At 47.8% G+C, this 22097-nt stretch overlaps 1 protein-coding gene across 2 annotated transcripts in view; it reads left to right on the forward strand.

Annotated features, from left to right (window-relative positions):
- Window positions 1-14171: 14171 nt before the first annotated feature.
- Window positions 14172-22097, forward strand: part of FHL1 (four and a half LIM domains 1) — a 33360-nt gene continuing 25434 nt past the window's right edge. For both annotated transcript variants that reach the window (XM_075513234.1, XM_075513235.1), the window contains exon 1: window positions 14172-14377. The gene's annotated coding sequence lies outside the window, so the exon portion shown is untranslated. The remainder of the gene's footprint in view (window positions 14378-22097) is intronic.

Here is a 22097-nt window from a genome sequence, read left to right on the forward strand (position 1 = left end):
GTCTCCCATCCATAGCAGCGGCTAGTTGAGGGGATGTCTGTTCTGCTTTCCGAAGGGACTGCGGTCCTCGCGTGGGGTGGCGAGGCCTGAGCTCTCACGCTGGGCTTTGCCAAAGGATTGACCACCGCTCACAAAAGTACTGTGCGAGTACAGGAGCGGGCCAGGAGACAAGTGTCTTTATTTTCTTACTATGAAATGATGCTAATTCCACCATGCGCTCTTGCACCTCAAAATCCTGACAATCAGAATAAACACCACTAATCCCGCTGTATGCATGCTATCCAGCCCAGGCTTGGGTCGTACTCGGGCACGTAACTAAAACAAACAAGGACGTAGTTTAGCAATTGAACAAATGCCTTTTGGCAGCTCTTTACCGTCGCAAACCCTCAAAAGAAGTACAGTACACCCCTTACAAATGAATTGTTTTGTTGAAATATGGTATGATTCAGGCCCTTGGGCTCGCCATTGGTGAGGGCTATCTCCAGTGCCCAAAACGTAGCCAGGACCAGCTGGCGTGTATCCACCCTCCCCAATGCACGTGGATGCAGGCAGGCATCCTCTGGGACAGGCTCGCTGTACCGTGAACTGGCATGTTGTTTCAGCCATGCAAAAAGATTTTGGATAGGTGCTGTTCAGAGGCACTGGAAGAAGGGACGAGGCAGATCCCTGCATAGTCTGGGGAGGGGGACTTACACCACAGGTAGGTGCGTAGAGCCGCCACTTGCTGAATAGTCCCCGTTTTATTAGTTCAGTTCAATGTGAGCTGGTGAGGGACAGCTTTCAGTCAGCTATCGTACCACCTGGCCATGTTCATGTGGGGATCAGTAAAGCGCTGGGAAATGGGCCAGCGCTGGGTATCTACAGCCTCGAAAAAATCACAGGGCTGTTTTTAGAGCAATTCTGTATTCTCATGCCCAAGGCACAGACAGTCCTGCGCACTTGGCTCTCCATCTCCATGTCATGCTGGGGAAGCATTTATGTGAGGTAAAATTAAAAAGAAGCAAGCTTTTGATTCTTCTTCTTTATCTCATTGTGGCCTGCAAGGAGCTCTTGTCCTTGCTGGGTCCTCTAGATGGCAATATTGGAAAGGACAGTAGTTGTCCATCACCACCCTGTCCCTGCAGGTCCAGGCAGCACAGAGGCTGCCAGCCCACCCCTGCTCAGGAGACCCTCTCCATCCCCTGCCATGTTTGCCGTACCTTATAAACCATCCAGCTCAAGTCTTTATCTGCAGAAAGGAGAAGAGGCCCCACTGCAACACTGACGGCTCTTACACCCTGAGCCCCTTTGCAGAAGCCACCACCTTCTCAAAGGAGGTGCTTGGCTTAGTGGTGGCCTCGTTGCTGCCTTTGCACTGAAGAAAGGGAGGAATTTGCTAACACAGCATGGATCTGGCTGTCTCAGCGGGGTACCTGTGGGTAGGCATCAACACCCAGGATTCTGGAGGCAGTTGAGGTAACCTTGTGCTCAGTTGTAGTAGTACAACTACCCTGCATCTTGCTTTCCTCTTTAAGGCCAGCTGCTTGTTGACTTTTTTTTTTTTCCTCCTCTTAGGCTTTTAGAATCAGGAGTTTAATGCTAGTGGTCACAAGCTGGTTGCAGGATCAGTTTTAGCCGCTCAGAGATGAGATGCAGCCCTTGCTGGAGCTGCTGACAAGTATCAGAGCTGGTTCAAACCCCACACACAGCACTGAGCCTGCAAGGGCACCTTCCTCCATGGTGCTTCTCCTTCCAGGCTCCCCAGCTCTCACAGGTAGGACATCACCTGGGCTTTAAGCCATCCCTAGCACTCAAAGTTGCTGTCATCTGCAGCCAGTTTGTGGTCATGATGGCTGTTTGCACTGTTGCAAGAGGACTTTTCTCTCTGCTTGGCTCCTGCTCGTCACAGCCCCAAAACAGTGTTTGTCACCAGATGCAGGGAGGATTCTGGAGGAAATATCTTGGCAAGATGAGGAGAGGAGGTGGGGGTGGAAGTGCCTCTCGGATACTAGTGGGCCCAAATGTATTCTTATAACACTAAATTGCAAAAAATCTTTTGGCCACATGTGTCTGTGATTGGCAAGTAGAAGGGAAATGAAGAAATGGTGTCCTTGCTGACAATCATAACAAAATGTCATGCCAAGCCGATGAGAGAACCCAGAGGCCATGGGAGTATTTGTGTACTCTCTGTGTCCAGTGCAGATGTAGCAACGCCGCCCAGTGCAAACACTGCATGTGCCCGCTGCGTTCCATCTCCTCTGCTCTCTGCTGAGCTGGGAGCGATGTGGGTGTCACTTAATATAAAGGCATTTACAACTCACCTGGTGCCTTCAACCATGTTAACATCAGAAGCTGCTTTGCACCTTGCTGGCAGGAACAGCACTGGGGACAGCCTGGCTGCCGGTACTCTGATCTCTCTACCATTATAATTTGGCTTAAGGGAGAGCAGCACAGCAGTGCAGTGGGTCTGATGCCCCTGAAGGCTCCTGACCCTGGAACAGGCCTGATAACAAGCAAGGCAAAGTCTTGGTGGGTTGGCTGCTGCAGAGGTGAGATGTGAGGGGTGAGGCTGTGACCGGAGAGCCCAAAGCTGGGGAAAGCAGAATTCAAGCCTGTCACTGCTTGGCATTGCAGGATGATACCAAAGGTGTGCAAAGGTCTGTTCTCAGAATGGAGTTTGGGAACCAGGGGCTCTGGAGCGTGTTACTTTGGGACATGCAGCCCTCACACAGGCCATCTCGGTGCTTTTCCTTACTCCTGTCCTTACAGTCCATGCTGGGCACTTAGAGCCTGGGTCAGAGGCTACAAGATCCCTTAATGACTGCAGGAGACTCTATAAAGTTCAGGACTCTGGGGTAGCAGAGCCTTGAATTTGTTGTCCAATATTTAGACATGCGTATATACAAAAGGATTTGATCTTTGTTAACTGGCCTTTCATAGGAAATTCCACTAGCTGTCCTCCTCCGAGGGGTGCCAGTGATGCTGCAGCTCTAATGAGTCCATATATGGTTGCAATCTCCTAACCCTGCGTGTTTCGCAGAATAGTGTGGTCATAGCTACTTTTACGGATATGTGTGAACATTGCTCCCTTTCCTGTATGCATAAGCTCCCAGGAATGCGGACAAAGATAAAAAGTGTATAAATTAAAGCTGTCAGTTTTATGCAGCATGTCAGCCTTCCATCTGCAGCAGCAAGGTTAGTTATTCTAGCATACCCACATGGGCACTATGCTGAGCTGGGAAGGCACCACAGTGCAAAGGATGCTTTGTGAATAGGAAAATACCGACCAGCCAAGCATCAAAGCATTTCACAATGTAAATATGCCTAGGCTGAGACAGCAGCAGAAATATTTTCCCTTGCCCTTCCTCCTCCTATAAGCAATGCTAAACTACAGCCAAGAGCTGCAGGTACCTGGCAGCTACCCCTGAGCCCTTTTTGTTTGTAAGGGACTTCTGTATAGTGAATTCTTCCCGATCCTTCTACCAGGGACATCTTCCCCCTCCTCCTCCTCCCTGTTTCTGTGGCCTGGTGTCCACAGCCCATGCCTAGCTCCTGCTCTGTTCATTCTCCAAATGCAGCAAGAGGAGCTATTGTCCCGTTCAGTGTTGGTAGCAGTAAATGTCCTGCAACCCGCAGACCTCCTCCTCTCCCCCATGATAGCTGCAGTCCCTTTGCCTGATTTAGGATGGGCTAATCGCAGAACATTAGAGGGGGACCACAGTAGGCATGTTCTGCACCTGCATCCCATCTATGGCTTCTCCCTTGCCCCTCCTGTGGCGCTGGCCTGTACCAAAATGTACCTTTTCTGCTTAGCAGCTCCATGGGTATAATCCTAAAGACAGCTAAGAGCAGTATGTCTCCCACAGCATCCTCATTCTCTGCAGTGCCTTGAAGCATCTCCTCTGCACCCTTTGATGATGGAAGGCTAAATCTGCTCTTCTGTGATATGGCTCGCTCCTAAAACTCCCAGAGGTACAAGAGAAAGGGGAACAACAGATGCAGCATTGCTTGCTTTTCCCTTTTCCCAGGCAGTTAATATTAATCACTGGTGCTTTTGGATCTGTGGTGTAAATTCTCCCAGCCTCTGAAGCTTTTGAGATCTGTAATAAGAGAGAATTGGAAATGCCTCTGGATCTCAGTGACAGAAGGGCCAGATTTAATACAAACTTCTTCCCTTCACCAGATACTCTGCCATATTTTTTAGCTTTGGAATAGAAGCGAACACCCTAAAGCTATTTAGCTAAACTATGTCTGGTTGAGTGGTCTGAGGTCACTATTTGCATTGGTGTCCATTTTTCAAGGTGCAAAATCAAAGATTCCTCTGATGAGGCAGGTCAAGTGATACAACGCTGCAAATGCACAGGGTATGTCCGGGTTATGTTTTCCACCCTAGGACTTCAGAGCTGTGTCCACTGCTCACATGAGAATGCCCAAATTGTTACAAAAGGCAAATGAATTTCCCTCGTGGCTTCGTTTCTGCTCTGCATGGGCTGGTTCACCAGCTGGAGCTTTGTTGCTGAGATATTTGCTGTCGATAAAATGCTTTAGCTCTGGTTCAGATGCCTTAAAGGGCTGAATGCTATTGTCCTGCTAAAGAGAAGCCAGCGCTGTTTGGCACAGTTACATGCCTAAACGCAGCTCCCATCAGCGACTTGTTGCTTCAGCTGGAATCTGTCTGTGCTCCGATGACAGAGCTGATAATAGACTGATGGCACTCGTGACAAGGGTGTAGGGGTTGAGTAAAAAATTCCCTGGAAAAAATGGATCATCCTGGCTTTACAGATATTTAATTTGAGATTCCATAGCCAGCATCGGGCCTCAGCAATGCTCACAAGACTGAATTTCATTGCCCTAAGGAGGAGAGCCCAGGTGGGGCTCAGGCAGTCGTACCCAGATGGCATTGGAGCAGCTGTGTTCGCAGCAGTACAGAGCTGGCTGGGCTACAAGGCTTCGCTGATCTGGGGAGTGGTGGGCAAATCTAATGCTGCAGATACACCAAAATCAGAGCAGGATGCATTGGCACCTCGGGCTGGGAAGAGGAGCATCCGTTGGCCTCCCTGGGAGTGGATCTGACCCAGGACACTGAGACAGTAGGGATTATGGTCCAGCTGAAAGTCCTGGACCACAACAAGCAGGACAGTTAATACCTGGACTTCTGTGGCTGGCCGTGCTTCTGATGCAGCAGAATGAGTAAAGCCAAGGCGCAGCGTGTAAATATTTATAGCCCAGTTACCAGGTTTCATGTTTGGCCGGTCCCTCTTGGCTCCTACCACTTGATGTTTGTGGCTCTGAGTTGCCAAGGACACTTGCAGGGTTGCTCAAGGGGCAGAAACATCTCTGAAGCGAGCCAGGGGCATTGCTGGGCACTTCTCCGAGGCAGCGGGGCCAGCCTGGCAGCACCCAGGGCACCGGCCAACTCGTTTCAGCAGCGAGAGCTGGTTCTGGCTGCGGTGCCACATCACGGCAGCACCCACTGCACCCACCCAGCACCTGCAACCCAGCCAGCAGCTCTGGGAAGGGTGACACGAGGCACTGATGAGCCCCAAAAGTCGGTCTAGCAGCGTTTTTCACTGACCAGCTCAGGTGTGCGTGAGGGAAGTGGGAAGTGAATGCACAGCACCCAGAGCCCTTTTCCTCTTGGGGGATGGCTCTGTCACCCCTCGCTGTAGTGTGTCGGCCTCCTGAGAGGCTTGTTCATCAAAATCTAAACAGTCTCCGCATAACTCTCATGTTCTTCCTCAGATCCAGAGTCTTTAATATCAAATATTTTTCCCTGCCGTTGGTTCAGTTCCTTCTTCTGTTCCCAACTCTCGCTTGAGCTGCTGAGGGGAAAAAAATCACAATCTCTTTTTACTGAAGGTATTTCTTTCAGTTTGGAAGTGGCAGGAAGACAGCTTCTCTATATCCATGCATATATCTGAGATCTTTCTCTTGGGTCTCTTTCAGCTTTGACTTCAAACCATCTTTAAATCACTTTTCTTCAGCAGAATTCAGCAAAGAAGTGACCTCTCTCATTTTTGCATAAGAGATGATTACCAGAAAACTTGGTTTAAACCAAAGAAAACACACCCATGCTCCCTTTGTGCCAGCTGAACTAAATCAGTTGAAAAATCCCATCTAAACTGGAAGGAGAGCAAAAGTCCAGCACAGACAAATCTCCTTCAGACCCGGTATCATGTCTAAAATCTTTTGGTGGAGAAAGCTGCCTGACAGCTATTTACTGCAGCTTGTTCAGCACACTGAGCTCAGGAAATTGCATTCATAATTTCCTTAGTGCCAAATGGTTTGTAATTTTCCCATGACTATTCCTTTTTTTTGTTGTTTGTGAAACAAAGCCTTTGAAAAGCACACACAGATTTACTTTTTGCCTAACTATGAAGCTAACATGAAGCATATAGTTTAAGGGGATACTGTTCACTTGATTTGTTTGACATGGGGAATAAAAAAATTGTTTGGCATAGGGAATAAAAAAACCCCACCTTATTTGTGACTAAGCCTTCCATAAATAGTCTTGTAAATTTAATACAAGCTTTTTTAGCAAAGGGAAAATCGATCTGACAGAGAAAGTAAAAATGCTCATATAGCCAGTGCTGTCGGACACAAGGAACAAGCAGAAAAAGCAGAAAGGTGTGACCTGGCTTCTCTGTGATATCATCAGCATAGGCCTGCATAGTAAGTATGATTCCTAGTGCATTTATATACAAAAAAAAGACTTGACTCTGATTTGGCTGGAGGCACTTGGGTCTGGTGAGCTGGGCTGGAGTTCGGCTCCAGCCCCTGGGACAGATCACATCCATGTCCTTGGACAAGCGGCTTCTTTCTACACTTTGCCCCTGGTGTAGCCATGGGCACCACATGGGTAGTTTAAGTTGGTACCTTGGAGCACACCAAATTTAAGCCTCTGCATAGCTTCAGCTGCCATTAACTATCTTACTAAGTAAGACTTTCACTGGTGTTAATTGTGAGTCACACAAAATCACTATGTGAAGAGCCAGCAGAACATTTATTAAGACTCCCCAGCTTGAGGCTTTGCATTCAGAGAGATGTGGACACACTGACAGTGGGTGGAGGAGACGGCTGGCGTGTGACTCTTGTGTCCCGTCCCACGTCTGAGCGGAGCGGACTGGAAGAGGCTGTGGCAGCAGAGGAGGTTTGTGTGAGATCCTCCAGTGATGCCATGTCTCCGGCTCTGCTTTTTGAACCTGAATCTTCTCCACAGGGTGCTTTTATGTCTGAAAGCTTGACCTCTTTCTACCTGTCTGTTGTAGCAAAGCCTGCATTTTAAACAGAAGCCAAGCAGCTCACATGTCTCTGATAACATGCCTCCCCAGGAAATGTTGGAAGCAAAAAGTGCTACTATGTCTTTTGTACACACAGAAACCCAGCCTGGCGATGTAGACAGGACAAAGGCAGCCGCAAACTACCTAAGCAAGGGACTGCAGGCACCGAGCACAACTGCTCCTTTCTGGAGTAGGTCCATAGCGTAGCCAGCAGCCCTGGAGCCAGGCAGGTAGTGCCTGAGGGACTGATGTTACATGACTCAGCCGAAGTCAAGCAAGAAGTTTGTACCAGGATGAAGAATTTAATTTTGGTCCCCTGAGCTGTAGGCAAATGCTGCAAATCCCAGCCCATGCTGTGCCTATCACTTCTCATGTTCGTTGCAATGATCTAATCCAGTTGTATGTGTTTCTTCATGGTCCTCAGCTTTCTAATTGATTTGATTTTAGCTGCAGACTCAAGCAAAATGAAATTTGTCATGCTTTGAAAACTTCCTCTGCTATAAAACACTTATTTTACTTATGTTAGCCTGTGGGTACCTTGAATTAATTTTTTTCTGAGACTAAAATCTAAAGCTAAAATCAATAAAGGAGCCTAATTTCAGTCTGACGCCTGGAAGCCATCTTTTCAAATCTGGAACATGAAACTCCTGGTGAGCCTGACACCAAGGAAAAAGACCACTGTTAGGGTAATTATGTATAGTAAGATAAAGATAAACATGTTTTAGGTGTGCATTACACATACCATCACAAATCCCTTTGCTCTGTTAAAACCTTATATTATATTGCTATCACTTTACCTCATTGCTATTAGAATCCTTTGTTAAATCTCTCTGGATATGTATCCACCCAGTAACTGATAATTGATAAAGACCAAGCTGACCAAAAGATAAAGACCAAGAACCAAACCTCATGTCAAATTTTATCTGTTTTGCTTATGCAAATACTGCAATATTTGATGGATTTCTGTTATTGTTGAATGGCTGGCCAAGGTGTTTGCTGGAAGGGCCAAAGTCTGGAAACACTTAAGCAAATTGTGACCCAGCAGTTGTCGAAGTCAATGGAAACTTACTTGATTTCAGCAGACAGCGGCTGAAAAATTTTAGTCATAGCAGTTCCACAGGAGCAACGTTATTTGTTTGCCCAGACTATTCCCCATGCTTCAGTTTGTGGGCTCTGCCCAGGATTAGGCAGGGTTTACACAAACTACAAGACGAGATGAGGCTGGTGTGTGGGGATGGAGAGGCAGAGGTGTGCACGCTCGCAGGGTGTGCGCCCAGGTGGAGCGATGCCCGTGGCCGCAAGCTGCCTGCTGCTCCCACATCCCTGCCTGTGATCCAGCAGGCAGCGGAAATGACACCAGGACCCAGCGCATGAATGTGGACAGAAATGCTGAGGTTCAAATGACCATGGAGCAGAAAACCTCAAGCCCTACCCTTGGCAGAAAACCTGGCGTGTTTGAATAGCCCCCTGCAGGCTGCAGATAAATAGCTGTGACTGCTGCCAACATTCCTTGAAAGCTTATATCGTTGCTGGAAAGACGGTTGGAAACCTTCATTTCTGTTGCCTTTTCAAAACGTATCCTTGCTGGAGCCGGAGAGTCAACAGATGGGTCCATTTTTGTGGGGCCCTGGTACATCATCTTTTATAAATGGGAGTCACCTTTGTAATTTTCCATGCACGAGAAGAGCAACTTGTACTGGGAGAAGCATTTTGGCCTCTGCCAAAGGACGCCAAGCGGGCTGACACGGCTGCTCCTCTTAATGTGATAGCTGAGCCATCCCTGCAGTTGCTTTTTAAAGGTGGTAACAATCTCTAGCTAGATCCTCTCTCAATGTGCAGATTCTGGTGTCGCTCAGGAAAATCTGAGTAGTGGTGATGCCTTGAATAACGCAGTCACTGTAATTACTCACAGGCTTATTTGATAGTGATCTTTCAGCAGGTGATTGTCCATTTTTTGAAAATCTCTTTTGATCTATTGATCCAGGTTTACTGATGGTATTGTAGGGCTATGCTGCAGACATATGTTGAGACTAAATGGTGGAAAGCTGAGTAGTTTCATGCATGTCACGCAACACAACCACAACCCTTTTTTTGTGTCTTACCGTTTTGCCCACTAAATTCAGAACTTCCTACGTCGTCCTTTGCTGGTTTGCACAACCACTGATGAAGACGAATCCATTGATGCCCCTCAGCAGCAACTTAACCCCTCACTCCCATGCATGTATATGATTTCCAAACCACGCTGATAGGAAGAGTAACAGTGGATGCAAAGACAGAGAGCTGACTGATGCCTGTTTTTTGCAGAGGTGCACTTGGCAGCCCGGCTGCTCCCCGCCGAGGATTGCAGCACCCCTGGGGTACGTGGCTGACAGGTTGCAATGCTCTCGTTTGCATCAACTTGGAAAGCAGCACGGTATGTGTTTAAACTCTGTGGAAAAAGGGTTTACATCACTGATGTTTTAACCACACGGTTATAAAAACCCCCACAGCCCCACCCTTACTTACTCCCTGAGAGGAATGACTCTGAAATGTTTCAGCTTTTCCATTACTTCACCTGCCTGGAGACTTTTTGCTAATGGCCTGCAAGGTAATTAGCTGGTCACAGGTGAGCCCCAGCTGCCTGCAAGACAAGGTTCAATTTGGCCACAAGTTATTCCCCACGGCCACAAAATGGTGGGATGGCGCAGGGGGGTGGAGACTGCTGTATCTCCTTGTTTTTCTTTTTTTTTCCACCCCTCCTTTTCTCTTGGATCTCTTGAAATGCCTCAGTGCAGGGTGCTGTGTGTCTGTCCATCTGGGGCTAAAAACAGCCTTTGGAGAAGTCAGAGGATGGCTTGAGCAGTGAGCCATCACCAGGGCCTTGAGGGATCAGCTTTCCAACACGACTCTTCTCCTTTCAGCTTTTTGTCCATGAGTTCTGTGTGGGCCATGGGTGCTTTATATGCCAGTGGGAAAACAACCAGTCCAAAACAGGGCACAGCTCTGGCTTCTCTGTGGAGTCATGGACAGTCAAATAGGCAGCGCAGAAGCAGCATGGGAGCACCCAGCATGCGTGGCTGCCTCTGCCAGGAAGGTTTCCCACTCTTGGAGGCTGGTGGGAGGAGGTGGTTGTGTTTATACAGACAAAGTCTGTCAATTAGGCAAATAATGGGGCAGTGACCCTGGGGAGCTGGTGTGGATGGGGAGGTGAGAGGTTTGTGATGGTACCTTGCCCTAAAATGGCTGCATCCCCAGGCTGTAATGCTGGCAGGAAAAAAGAGCCCTTCCTGGCTGTTTTGGATGAAGGGGCAATGTTGTTTGTGAGAAAGGATGTCTGTCTGGAGAGGGTTAATGAGGGGGAGTGGTAATTGCCCTTACCTGGAGCTGAAGAGGGAGTGGGGGCAGCTGAGGGGAAGTGCTGAGGTATCAGCCCTGAGGTATCAGCACTGCATGCTGGGAGAAGAGGGCAGGAGGGCTCTGAAGGGCTTGGGTGGGGAGGTCATCCCTGTTGGCGTGGGGAGCTGCTGTGGGTCTGTGTGGCTGTGGTGTCCCCCAGAGGACAGGTGAGTGGGGTAGCCCTGTCCCCTCACATAGGGGTGGTTGATACCCCTGTCAGCCTGGCCTGGGACACCACGTGTGGGGTACACCACCTCCAGTCCTAGCCTGGCATGTGGAAACCAGGAGGACAGCCAAACTCACCCAAGGGGTGTGTGGAAGTAATTCTGCATGGGTTCACCCTAAAATGCACGTGGCTTCCTTCTACAGAGCATCAACTTGCAAAGGTGGGCCCCACTGTGTGGAAAGCATTCCTCCCCCCTGTGGCTGCAGAGTGATTTAATGAAAACAGCATGGAGACCCAAAGGATGATGCGAAACACATCTCTCCTTGCCGGTGTGGACAGCCCATGCTCTGAGGTGAGCCCTTCGCTTTGGGGTAACGTCCTGCTCCGTGGGGTTTCTTGCAGAGCACTTGGCTGTAGAGCAGCCTCCCTGCACAGCTCTATGAGCTCCACCATTTCCAAATAAAGTTTTCTAGCAGTTAGATTTGAGTGAGTAATTCAACCGACTTGGTTTTAAGTGCTTCTGCTCATAGTTCATTTTGTTTGGATAACTAGTCAAGGATATATTGGAGCATTGGAGTCTTTTTCTTTTTTTAAATCTATTTTGTTTGCCAAAAATCAATGTGCGCAGTAACTGATTATCTTCCTTAGTAAGCAATGGTGATAGCATGGGATTGACTTAGAGTTGTCTCAATCCTTTGAAATGAGTTGTGTCATTCTTGCAGTTTATTCTTGTTTAATCCAATGCTTTGGCAGAGACTTTTATAGCGCTATATTGTATCTGTAACATGGCAATGCCCAAGTGCCTTTTCCTTGGCTCTAGTTGTGTGCTGTCCTTGCTCTCTAAATCATCTTCTGTTCTTTTCCAAACAGAACAAAGCTGCTGTTGTGATGTGCACGAAGTTAAGAGTGCTTAAATTCTTCTCTGTCAGGTACACTGGTCACTTTAAGTCTTCAGATTTAAGGTCTGATCCTGTAAACACTCACTCGCTGTCAGGAGCAGCAATATCGAAGGTGGGGTAGAGTAGTTGCTCTGCGCCACATGCCTTTGCAGACCTTTATTCTGCTACTTTTTTCTGGACGTGACATTGTGCCTGTGGGGCCAGCCGGGGAAGCCAAAGGGGATTTGGAGGATGCAGTGACTGTAGGACCAGGCCTTGAGCTGTAATCCAACGAGAGCAATGAGTTACTCAAATAACAACTTGCTTTGCTGTAATCAGTGAGAGGCACGTTAAATAGATCGATTTGTTATTTAGCTGCTACTCTATTAGGCTGACAGACATACTGCCTTAGAGTTGGTTTTGAGGGTATCTGGTGTTTGGGATTTGGCAGTGAAGTCTTTAGTTTGTGGTGTCTGTGGAAGGCATCTAATATTTTAAATAAGAGGCAGGGGATCCTGATAGCAGCCTGATGATGTTCCCTGCAGATATGGGATGCTTGTTATGCTGCTGGTGGGCTGCAGGCACCTGTTGTCAGGCTTGTTTTCTGACTAGTGCTCTTGTGCTTCTCCAAGATGCATAATGTGGTTGTGATCTTCTAAGAAGCATCTGCAAAGGTGCGGGGTCAGTCCCCAAATACTCCTATGGTGGCAGGGGCAATGACCGGTCTCTGGTGAAGGGGCATTAACTAAGCTCCACTGGTACAGGTGCTCCTGGAGCAGGGCCCTTGCTACTCTTGTGTCCTCCTACTTCTGCTTATGGCAAGAAGCAGGAAGGCTCCTTCTTTTGAAGGAAGAAACCCTGCAGGAGGTGTCTGCAGAGTAACTTGCCCCGGTGACATTTTCCTACAGCTGTGCAACACATAGTTTGTCTTTATATCCCTGCACTCTACTACTCTGTTTTCTCCTGGAGTTCTTGGCTTGATTTATCTAATTGGGAATGCTCTGTCTGAATGTCCCATCCTTGAGGGGTCTTAGTCTCTGTGATTTCTCAGGAGTCCCAGAGCTCTGCAGCTGCAATCATGTAAGCAGCATCATTCCTCAGGGTCCAGGGGGGGCTTAGTCTGATGGTTGGTTACAGACAGCCACTAGAGAAGAGCTCTTGCTGATGGTCAATAAGTCTTATGCTTGTTGGGAGAGCTGTTGGAAAAACAAGCTAGAAATGGGTATTTGGATTCTTTTGAAAATAAAAAGTAAACTTCAGTCCATAATGATAAATAATGTTGGTGTTTCACATCTGTATTTTATACATGCTGGAAGTTGCTCTTGGCAAGTGGTGACAGTCTGAGCCTTGAACCTCAGGGCAACCCAATGTTCTCGTCCCTGCTAGGAATGTTGTTAATACGGATGATGCAGTGTTGGAAGAATCTGTGGGACTTACCTGTTGAAAGAATAGAGACACACAGAAATACAAATGCTTTTGTAAAGAGAGTGTGTTTGCTCTTAGGCAATGTTTGTTTCGTTTTACTAAACAAACAGAAATTCCTTGGCCCAAGTATAATGATCTGCTTTCCAGGGATACCAGTGGCGTATCCAGCATACCCACCAGGATGCCCAGCCTCTCCTGCCATTAGTCAGAAGCTCTGTGGCTCTCCAAGGCACCACAAAAGCCTATTTGTAGTGCAAGAGCTCCAACCCAAGCATGTCCTGTTAAAAAACAAACTTATTTGCTGGACCACATATCCAATAGCAGAAGCATGGAAGAAAGTAGGACAAACTTGGAAGATATAAGAGCAGAAAAAAAAAGGGTTAAGGGATGGAGAAAGGAGGGGGAAAAGAAAACAGATGTGAATGTTGTCAGATTTGCCTAGTGTGGTGCAGCACAAACGGGCAGATTTGTTTAAAAATAGGAATGACTTGCTACCTGATAGTACTTTTTCTCATGTCTGCTTTGAAGAAAATACTCCTCTTCTGGCATCATTTTTGCTGTGTTCTCTTCAGCTGGGTTCCTTCCCTCCCTGCAGGCTGCTGACTTGAAACGCATCCCTTCTTCTGTCCTGGAAACTCTGTCTATGAACCTGAAGGTGACACATATTGTAACAGAGCTGCCAGGAAAAGCTTTAGCTTTGAGAGAGGGTAGCTTTGACAGGATGGGAGGCTGGCAACAAAGCCACCCACAAACAGAGTTTTTTGTGCCGCATTTTCCTTGTGTGAAACAGTCTGGGAGCATGACTCCTAGCACTTTGGGGATAGCAGGGCTCTGCTCAGCCTGGTGAGTCCCATGGGTCCCAGTAACAGCGCTTTGCTTTGTGGGGAAGCAGGGGAACAGCTATGCTAGCAAAGTGCCGTCACTGGTTGGGTTTTCCCCCCATGGACCATGCAGAGGCCCTGGGAGGAGCAGGCTGTTCCCCCCCCTCCAGCTGCTCCCCAGGCAGGAACAGTGCTATTGGCTGGACTAATTTTTTTTTTTTGCAACGCGCCTCCCTGCTATAAGTGGCAAAGCCGCCGCTGTCCCACCAGCTGGACACCCCAGCCCAGCCGCACTGCCTCTGCGAGGCTGGAGGCACAGCCCTGGACCGAAGGGCTCCCACGTCCATCCCACTGCTGAGGCACTGTGCAGAGCCGCACGCAGGGTTCAGTCCATCCCTTCCCTCCTCCAGGCAGCAGCCGTCTCGCAGCAGCTCCCAGGCTCTCCGGCAGCCAGTAAGCACATGCCTCTGTCTCTCCCTCTTGAGCATCATCTCGCTGAGCAGAGCAGGGAGTGTTTCAGCATCCCGTGCTTCGCAGATCTTTGGATTTCAGGGCTTGTGCTGGGTCTTTTCTCTGCCTTGTGACTGCTCTGCTGGGGAAGGGTTTGTGAGAGCAGGGCTGGGGGAAACGGGAAGTCTGTGGATGTGTAAGGTACTTCTAAAACACTCTTTCTAGCAAGCAGTTTCTTCGTGGATCACCGAGTTAACCTCAGAAACTGCCTCTGTTTTATGGGGTGTTTTGGGGGTGGAATTTATCTAAATTCCCGCTTCTGATTTCTCTTGCACCTTCTTTTTCTGATACACGTATTCCCTCCTGGAAGGTGGTGGCTTTGAAAGTACAGGCAGCCACTGGGGTATAAATATAGCTTTTCTCTTTGCTTCCTAGCTGAGTGGGTGTTTAGGGAGTGTTTGCAGTGGTACAGAGCTGTGTAAGAGCTGTCAGTTGTGTGTTTTCCTAGGCAGGTGATGACATGTGCCTGTTTAAAGCTTTTAATGACAGCTGGGGAGGAAATAACTAAAGCAGTGGCTGTTTCGTGGGCTCTCAGGTGATATGATGCTCTCAGAAAGTGAGGACTGATACCCTCTGAATCGTGGGAGCAGGCTGGTAGTAACAGAATTGGGGAATATGGAAATGCAAGCTTTTACCTAATAATTATCACATCTTCCTCTTTCTTGCTATATTATGGACTACCAGGCAGTTGCAGAGTCTCTGACGAGCCACACTTGCAGCTGTCCCCGTGTGGATGCAAACACCTTTACCTTTATACAAATACTGCACCCCTGTATCTATCTAATTTGTGGAGTCACTTGCATGAGTGAAACTATTTGCCCATGTGTTTGCAAGATGGGTGTTTCTGTCATTAATCCTTTCTTTAGCAACTAGGCAAAAGATAAGTTAATGTGTGTGACTCTGGTCCAGTTTGTATTGTGTAAGCGGGAGCTAGTCTGTGGTTTAGAAATGGATGTGGCTGCTTTTTAAATCACTGAACTCTAGCACATGAAAGGGGGAAAAATGATTAAAACAATCCACCTACCAATTAGTCTTCTACCTTGTTTTGAGAGAAAGGGTGTTTTTAAAAAACACCATAAAAAAACTTCTGAAAGGAAACTGTTTAAATTCTTAAGGCATGATGTACAAAGCAAATAGCTGATCGAGCAACCAAATATGGCCTTAAAATTTAATCTTTCTTTTTTAATGATAAAAGCACCCACGTACTTCAGTGACAACACCCTTCCCCCCCCCCCCCCCCCCAGTACAGCATTCTTGAATACAAACCAGTTCTTAGTTTCTCCTTAAAGAACTCAGTATATAAAAATTCATTCTTGACTAATACCTGCTAGAAAAATGTGGGTTAGGTGTTTCGGAGCTAACACCACAAGTGCACCACCCCACACCCCCCCCCGCCCCCCCCCCAAGAGCTCAGTGCAAAAGAAAGTTAATTGCTCGGATTTTGGACTGCAGCTCTGAGGAACCAGTTCAGGGCTAGGGTTTTACAGCTGGTTTCTGACTTGCTCTGCTCTTGGGGAGTTTTGGCTGGGGGAGGTCTGTAGGATCGGGTTCTTCACTTCTTGTGTTAGAAACACTTATTCCCTGCTGTGAACGATGGCTTGCCCTCCATGTATGCTGGTATAATTCTCTGCCTGGATGTAAATAATGGCAGCTCTTCAAAAGGAGACAATGTTTAGGGTACTCAAACACTTGAAAATAAACACTTTCCAGCCCATCTTGGCTGCCCTTTTATTTCAGAAGCAGAACCCTTTCCATCGAACTGTACCATGAATGGAAAATCCAGACACATGGTATGAAGCAGCTGGTGGGAGCCCTGTCAGGTCCCTGTTCGCATCCATGAATAGGGGAATGATGCTGTAGGATGTGCTTTATCTCTGATCTAAGCCCATATCCCATGAATATGACTTACAGTCCACACCCCTTGCACTAGGATGTAACAAAAGCTTTAAGTAACTGCCTTCTTTGCCCCCAAGAAGCAATTTACTTCCTTTTGTGTAATACCTATGTGAAAAGAGGGTAGTTCCATGTTATAGGATATCCCATGGCCCTTTCTGTGCTTTGTGCATCTTGGTGGAGACTTGTGCTCCTTTGGTGCGGTTCAGGTACCACAGCTGTCATCACCTTCCCATCTCCATCTCGGAAACGCGTACTCACTGTCAGTACATACAGCTCCTAGCACTGGGCAGGAGCTGGGACACGGTTGAAACTTCCAGTGCTTCAGTGGAATGTGAGCCAGGAATAATATTATCCCCTCAGTAGCAGCCTGTGTGAATGATATCCTTTTAAGTTTATTCCCCCTCCAGGGGTTGTATGGGGGGGTGTGTGTGTGTGTGTTAGGTGTCAGTTCCTTAAAGAACCTTGGAAAATTCCTCTGACCTTTGCTGATGAGACCATCCAGTCCAGCCTATGTTTAGCACTTTCCCTTTTCATGGTGCTGCTTAGCCCTGAAGTCCCAGTGGTGTTAAATGCAGCAAGGTAAGCGTCACCACCAGCAGTGTGCAAAGCTTGCTCAGGCTTTGGGTATGCTCCTAAATCAGAGCAGCTTCCTGGAGAGCAATGGGCAAGTTCTGGCTGGCTGGTGCCAGGCTTCCTCTGGGGTCACACTGAGATGCAGATGTCACCAGCAGATGTGTGGAGGGCTGAGCTATGCAGCTGGTGCCTGCCTCTTGCCCTCGTGGTCCCCAGCCATCGTCACCTTGCGTTCTGCATGTAGGAGTGCAGAGGTAGCAAAGCTGAGATTTCAGATGTGATTCTGTAACTTTAGCAATATGGAATCACTTTTGCTTGAAAAGGTAATGGAAATAATGTCTATACAATAACCTTCCCAGACCTGACCTGTGATTTTATAATAAAAAATGCATTGTAAGTCAAAATACTTCAGCTTGATTCATTGGGATCTTTTTTTTTTTTTTTTTCATTTCCCTATGGAAGATGCAGACAGGGAGAGTCAAAGCAGAAATGTCTGAGATCAGTTGTTTCATGTCTGATTTTGGCAGAGGGAGTGTGGGAGGAAGAAAGAGACCTCATGTTTCATTTAGATACCCTGATTTGGAGAGGAGTTTTAAGCAGATGGCTCTTGAGACACTAGGACTCTAAAGGATTAAATGCTATTTAGATAAACGCATGCTTCCCTTCTGCAGCATGGTTCTAGAAGGACTGTGCCATATATTCTGGCTTCAGTTCTTTTATCCCTCGGTCCAGTAAAAACTCTGTTTGCAGCCACTTGGCTGGGTGTAGGACCAAAGGCACTGGGGCTTCTTCCCTGGGGTTCAGAGACAGGATATAGCCCACTGTGTTTTGACTCCCTGATGTGCTTTGACTAGGGCTTTTTGTAGATGGGCAGCCTAGAGCCAGCTCTGGGGACATCACCCCAGCTGGCTTCTGTGGGAATGAATCAGAGCCGAGAGGCTGAGGCTGGTCTGTGATGAGCATTTCTCCCTGCCAACCCTCTGCCTGTGTCCAAAGGGAGCCTGCAGACTCAGCAAAAACACTGTGGAAACTTGGGCTCTGAAACGATGTGTAAATTGGTGGAATAAAGTTCCTTAAAGAAGGATTATGAGTTGCTTGATGCAGGGAAGCAGTCCTGCGGTGTCTAGAGGCAGTCACAAAGTTGGGCTAAAATGAGGTCTATGTGCTGGGAGGGAGCCTGTGGGTGGGTGCTGCTGAGCCTGGGTGCTGCTGAGCCCCGCAAAACAGGCAGGGTGCAAAGAGGGGAAGGGTGGCAGGAAAACAGAGCCCTGTCCCAGCTTCTTACCCTCGGTCCCAGGGGGTGCAGATGCTGTGTGTACCATATGCTCACCCTCCACAGGCCCATAGCCAAAAATCTACCAGAGATTGACTCATTTTGCTGCTCGAAGTATTTCCCACAAACGCTTTGCTCTGCTCCAAGCTGGTATGTGGAAAGCCACAAAAAAGCCTTCTTGGCGGGGCAGCGTTCACCCTCCCTGCATGTCCCTGCAGCATGTACTGAAGCAGGATTTGGCCCTCGATACTTTCAGAGTGATTCAGGTGTGTGTGGTGCCAAGAACGCTGCCAGAGCAAATTCCTGCTATCGGAGCAAGAGAGCGTGGTGTTGTCTGGGGGATGGAAGGATGGATGCTCTTGTGCTTCTCCAGCTTTTTCATCTCCCTCTGAAGAGATGGCAAATAGGGTTTGTGTCCTATGGCAGGACAGGGCTAAAATGACATTTAGGGCTTTGGAGCTATTCGAAAGCAGGGCAAGGATTGCATTGTAGCCACATTGGAATGGGATAGACAGGGTCCTGAGGAAGCACTCTTTCAAAAAAGGCCGAATTAAAGGGTGCCCTGGAAAAGGTTGGAGAGCCAGGACAGGGTTCCTGACAGTGGCAGAGTTGCAGCCGAGGGTGGAACGTCTGGTATTTTGCTGTGCGCCTGACTGGAAACTTTAAGGCACAGTTACAATTTTGGTTTGGATGCTGTTACAGAATTGCATTATTTTTGTAAATAGGAAATTCAAAACCTCTTGACTTCAGATTGGTGTTTTCAGAAGACCTGCTCGTCGTTCCACAGATGTGCCTGATCTTTTTTTGTTCCTTGAAGTGACCCTAGTGATTGCTGTAATTTAGGATGCATCTCTCTTTTCCTCCTGCTAGGCAGAGCCAGCTGTTTGGCATGTGAGTAGGCAGTCAACAGCTGTTAACTGTGAGGGATTAAAAGTGGTGCGACATGGCTGCACTTGTGGTCTCTTGGGATCAAATGCAGAATACCAGTTGTCACCCAGACCTCTAATGAAGAACAGGAAAAAACTATTCCTGCTGGGAACAAGCACTGCAGGGTAGCTTTTCAGCTTCCTTGTTCCTAATATCTTTCCACCTCTGGAAAGGGGAAACCAGAGCAGAGTGGAAAAGAGGAGACTAAAATCTGCCTCACAGGAGGCTTCCTAACAGGTATAGCTTGAGGTTTAATAATTTAGACCAAAATGTTTCAGAGCCATTTTACTTGTTGAACTGCAGAGCTACAGTGAAATGAGTCTGTTCTGATGTCTCTACTGTGATGTCGATGGGGAGGAAGAACAGAAGAAATACCAAAAAAAAAAAAAGACATCAGAGACCTTCATGCTTTATGATGCTTTGAGATAGCGGGAGCTTGGGAGCTTCACAGCAAATGATGGCTGGCTCCAGTGGTGTCTATCTACTGAAATGATGGGTTTAAGAGACCACTGTTAACAAGCAATGGCATGTGGGAGATATGCCAAGGGACTCCTGTTGGGAGGCACGGTTGGTACAGAGATCTATAATCCACCTATTTCACTTCAAGCTAGCTTTAATGCTGAAGCAGCTGCCCCAGTATGTGAGGGTTCTTGTGTTACACCAGTGCCTAAGCAGCAGGGGATGTAGAGCTTCTGGCAGAGCAAGAATTGCTCTCTACTGTTTTCCTTGGCCAGAGACAGCGAAAAATCCACTCAATCCTCCAAAACTGTCTTATGAACCAGTGTGCTGGACATGCCTTTCTTCCTTTGCTAAGAAAAATAGAAGTGGTTCATCACACTAAACCCACGGCTGGTCCAGCCCACAGTGGTTGCTAGTTGGCTTTCCTGCAGGGAATTGGCTCCCACTCTTTCCCAGTGCCTTCATTTGGGAATATTCAGTTTTCATGTGCTTCCAGTGGTCTCTGACCAAAGATCCCCTTAAGAGTAACTATGAAACCACCCTAAATATAGCTCCCCCACTGCTGACAGGATGCTGGGGTGGGAGAAAATAATGTACTTTCTTTTAAAGAAATGCCCCAAGTTGTGGGAACCATTCTGACTTGGCAGGTTACTTGCAAGGCATTTGCTATTTGTTTAACTTGGGACTGGCCGCCCCTGGCAGTTGTTACCATCAGCCGCCTTTCTTATCTGCTCTTTTCTATAATAAACATTGGAGCAAAGGTTTGGAATTAGTCACTTCTGAGGCACTGCCTGCCTGCCTTTCCAGCTTCTGTCTTATCATCTCATTTTTGGATTCTCGAGCCTTTTCCACTTTATTCTGTGCCTCTTGGTTTGCCCCTCTTCTCATTGAACTGACATAGCAAAGAGCTCTTTAAAATACCCCGTAGGTGTGTCATCCCCAGGACTGCCTGTGTCCCAGAAGACATGCCACCCTGGGACAGCTGTGTGCACTCACGCTGCTGCTGGGTACTACAGAGATTTTTCTAGCCTGACTTACCTAATCCAGTGGATGGGCTGGATGAGTTGTTCTGGCTGACATCTGTTCAGATGAACAGCCCACGGAGGCAGTGTTAGGATCCTGAAAGCATCCTGGGGGCCTGGCACCATGTCCTGTTCTTTAGTACAGCATTAACCACAGGGCAATCGGTGGTTCAAGGGAATGCAAACACAGACAGCACCTCCAGAAGCACAGGGCTGTGTGGTCCTCGTTCGGAAATCTGAGTAATTCCTACTGATGTGCTTTCACTTAAAAATTCCCTGGTGATCTCTACGCATTGTCTTGATGTGGTCTTGCTTCTGACAGTACCGTAGGAGAGGCGGTAATGAGCAGTCCAGGGTTCAAGAATCTCAGTCTCTCTCTGGTCTCATCTCACAGCTATATATTTCACTCAACACATGCAAATACTGTTTCCTATCTACCCTTGCTCTGCCGACTGAAAGCCAGTCACGCTTCCCCTCTGGGACAGCCTGCCAGGTAAATGCCACTTGATGTATAACATATTTCAGTGCTGCCTCTGGAAGTGGCCCAGGTGACGGCATCGGAGCAGGATGGGAGGGCAGCCCATGTTCACCCTGCAGCGGCACAAAGGCACTCAGTGGGGATGCAAATCTGTTTAGTTCTGTCCGGATTTGCTCTGTTGGATACATAAGCATGTCATCCACCTCTTGCCATAATCTTCCCTTCTCTCTCATACCATTATCACCATAATGATTTTTAGCTGAAGGTGGAAACTTTGATTCTGGATCCGTCTCTGTGGTGGGATGGGTTTCTTGCAGTGGGTAGCGGACACAACCTGCCTGCTTTCATTTCAGAAGGCTGGGCTGGGGGCTTAGCCACGGATTACATATCTTGACCAACATTTCAGCTTGCTGGATTGAGCTGGTCAGGGTAGAGTTTTTCTTTCTTGCAAAAATGCATTCAGTACACCCCCCCACCCCCCCCACCCCCAAAAAAAAAAAAAAACAAAACCAAAACCCCAAACCCTTTGTTAAATGTAAGAGGCAATTTGGGCAACTTCTGAGCTGTATCTTGGCTCAGGTCTAGGCATGACAGAGAAACGGACACCACTGCTCTCTTTCAAGCACTCTACATGTTGCAGACCAGAGCAGGCAAATAACCCTGGGGTTGCTTAGTCCTGCTTCCCTGGCTTCTCAGTGCCCTTTGTGCTGATGCATGTGATGATGAACGGGAGGAAATTTCTGCCCAAGAGCATAAACAGGCAGCAAGTCCTATAACTGTCCTGTGTCCTCATAGTCCTGACCCGTGAAATGAAGCTCATGATGGCTGGTGTTAGTGGATATGCTAGTGTCAGACCCTCCCAATACCTGTTTCGGGGAAAGATTTTTTTTTTTTTTTTTTTATTTCTGGCTGGAGAGGATTGCAAACAGCATCTCCCTGGTTACTCTGATGTGCTGGAGGAGGCTATCTGGTATCTGGGATGGCAGAGGGCTACCATGCAGGGTCACCTGCGGTGTGTGTGAGCGAAGGCCATGC

The sequence above is a fragment of the Mycteria americana genome, chromosome 10 (genome assembly GCF_035582795.1).
Source record: "Mycteria americana isolate JAX WOST 10 ecotype Jacksonville Zoo and Gardens chromosome 10, USCA_MyAme_1.0, whole genome shotgun sequence".
In the NCBI taxonomy this organism is placed as follows: Eukaryota; Metazoa; Chordata; class Aves; order Ciconiiformes; family Ciconiidae; genus Mycteria; species Mycteria americana.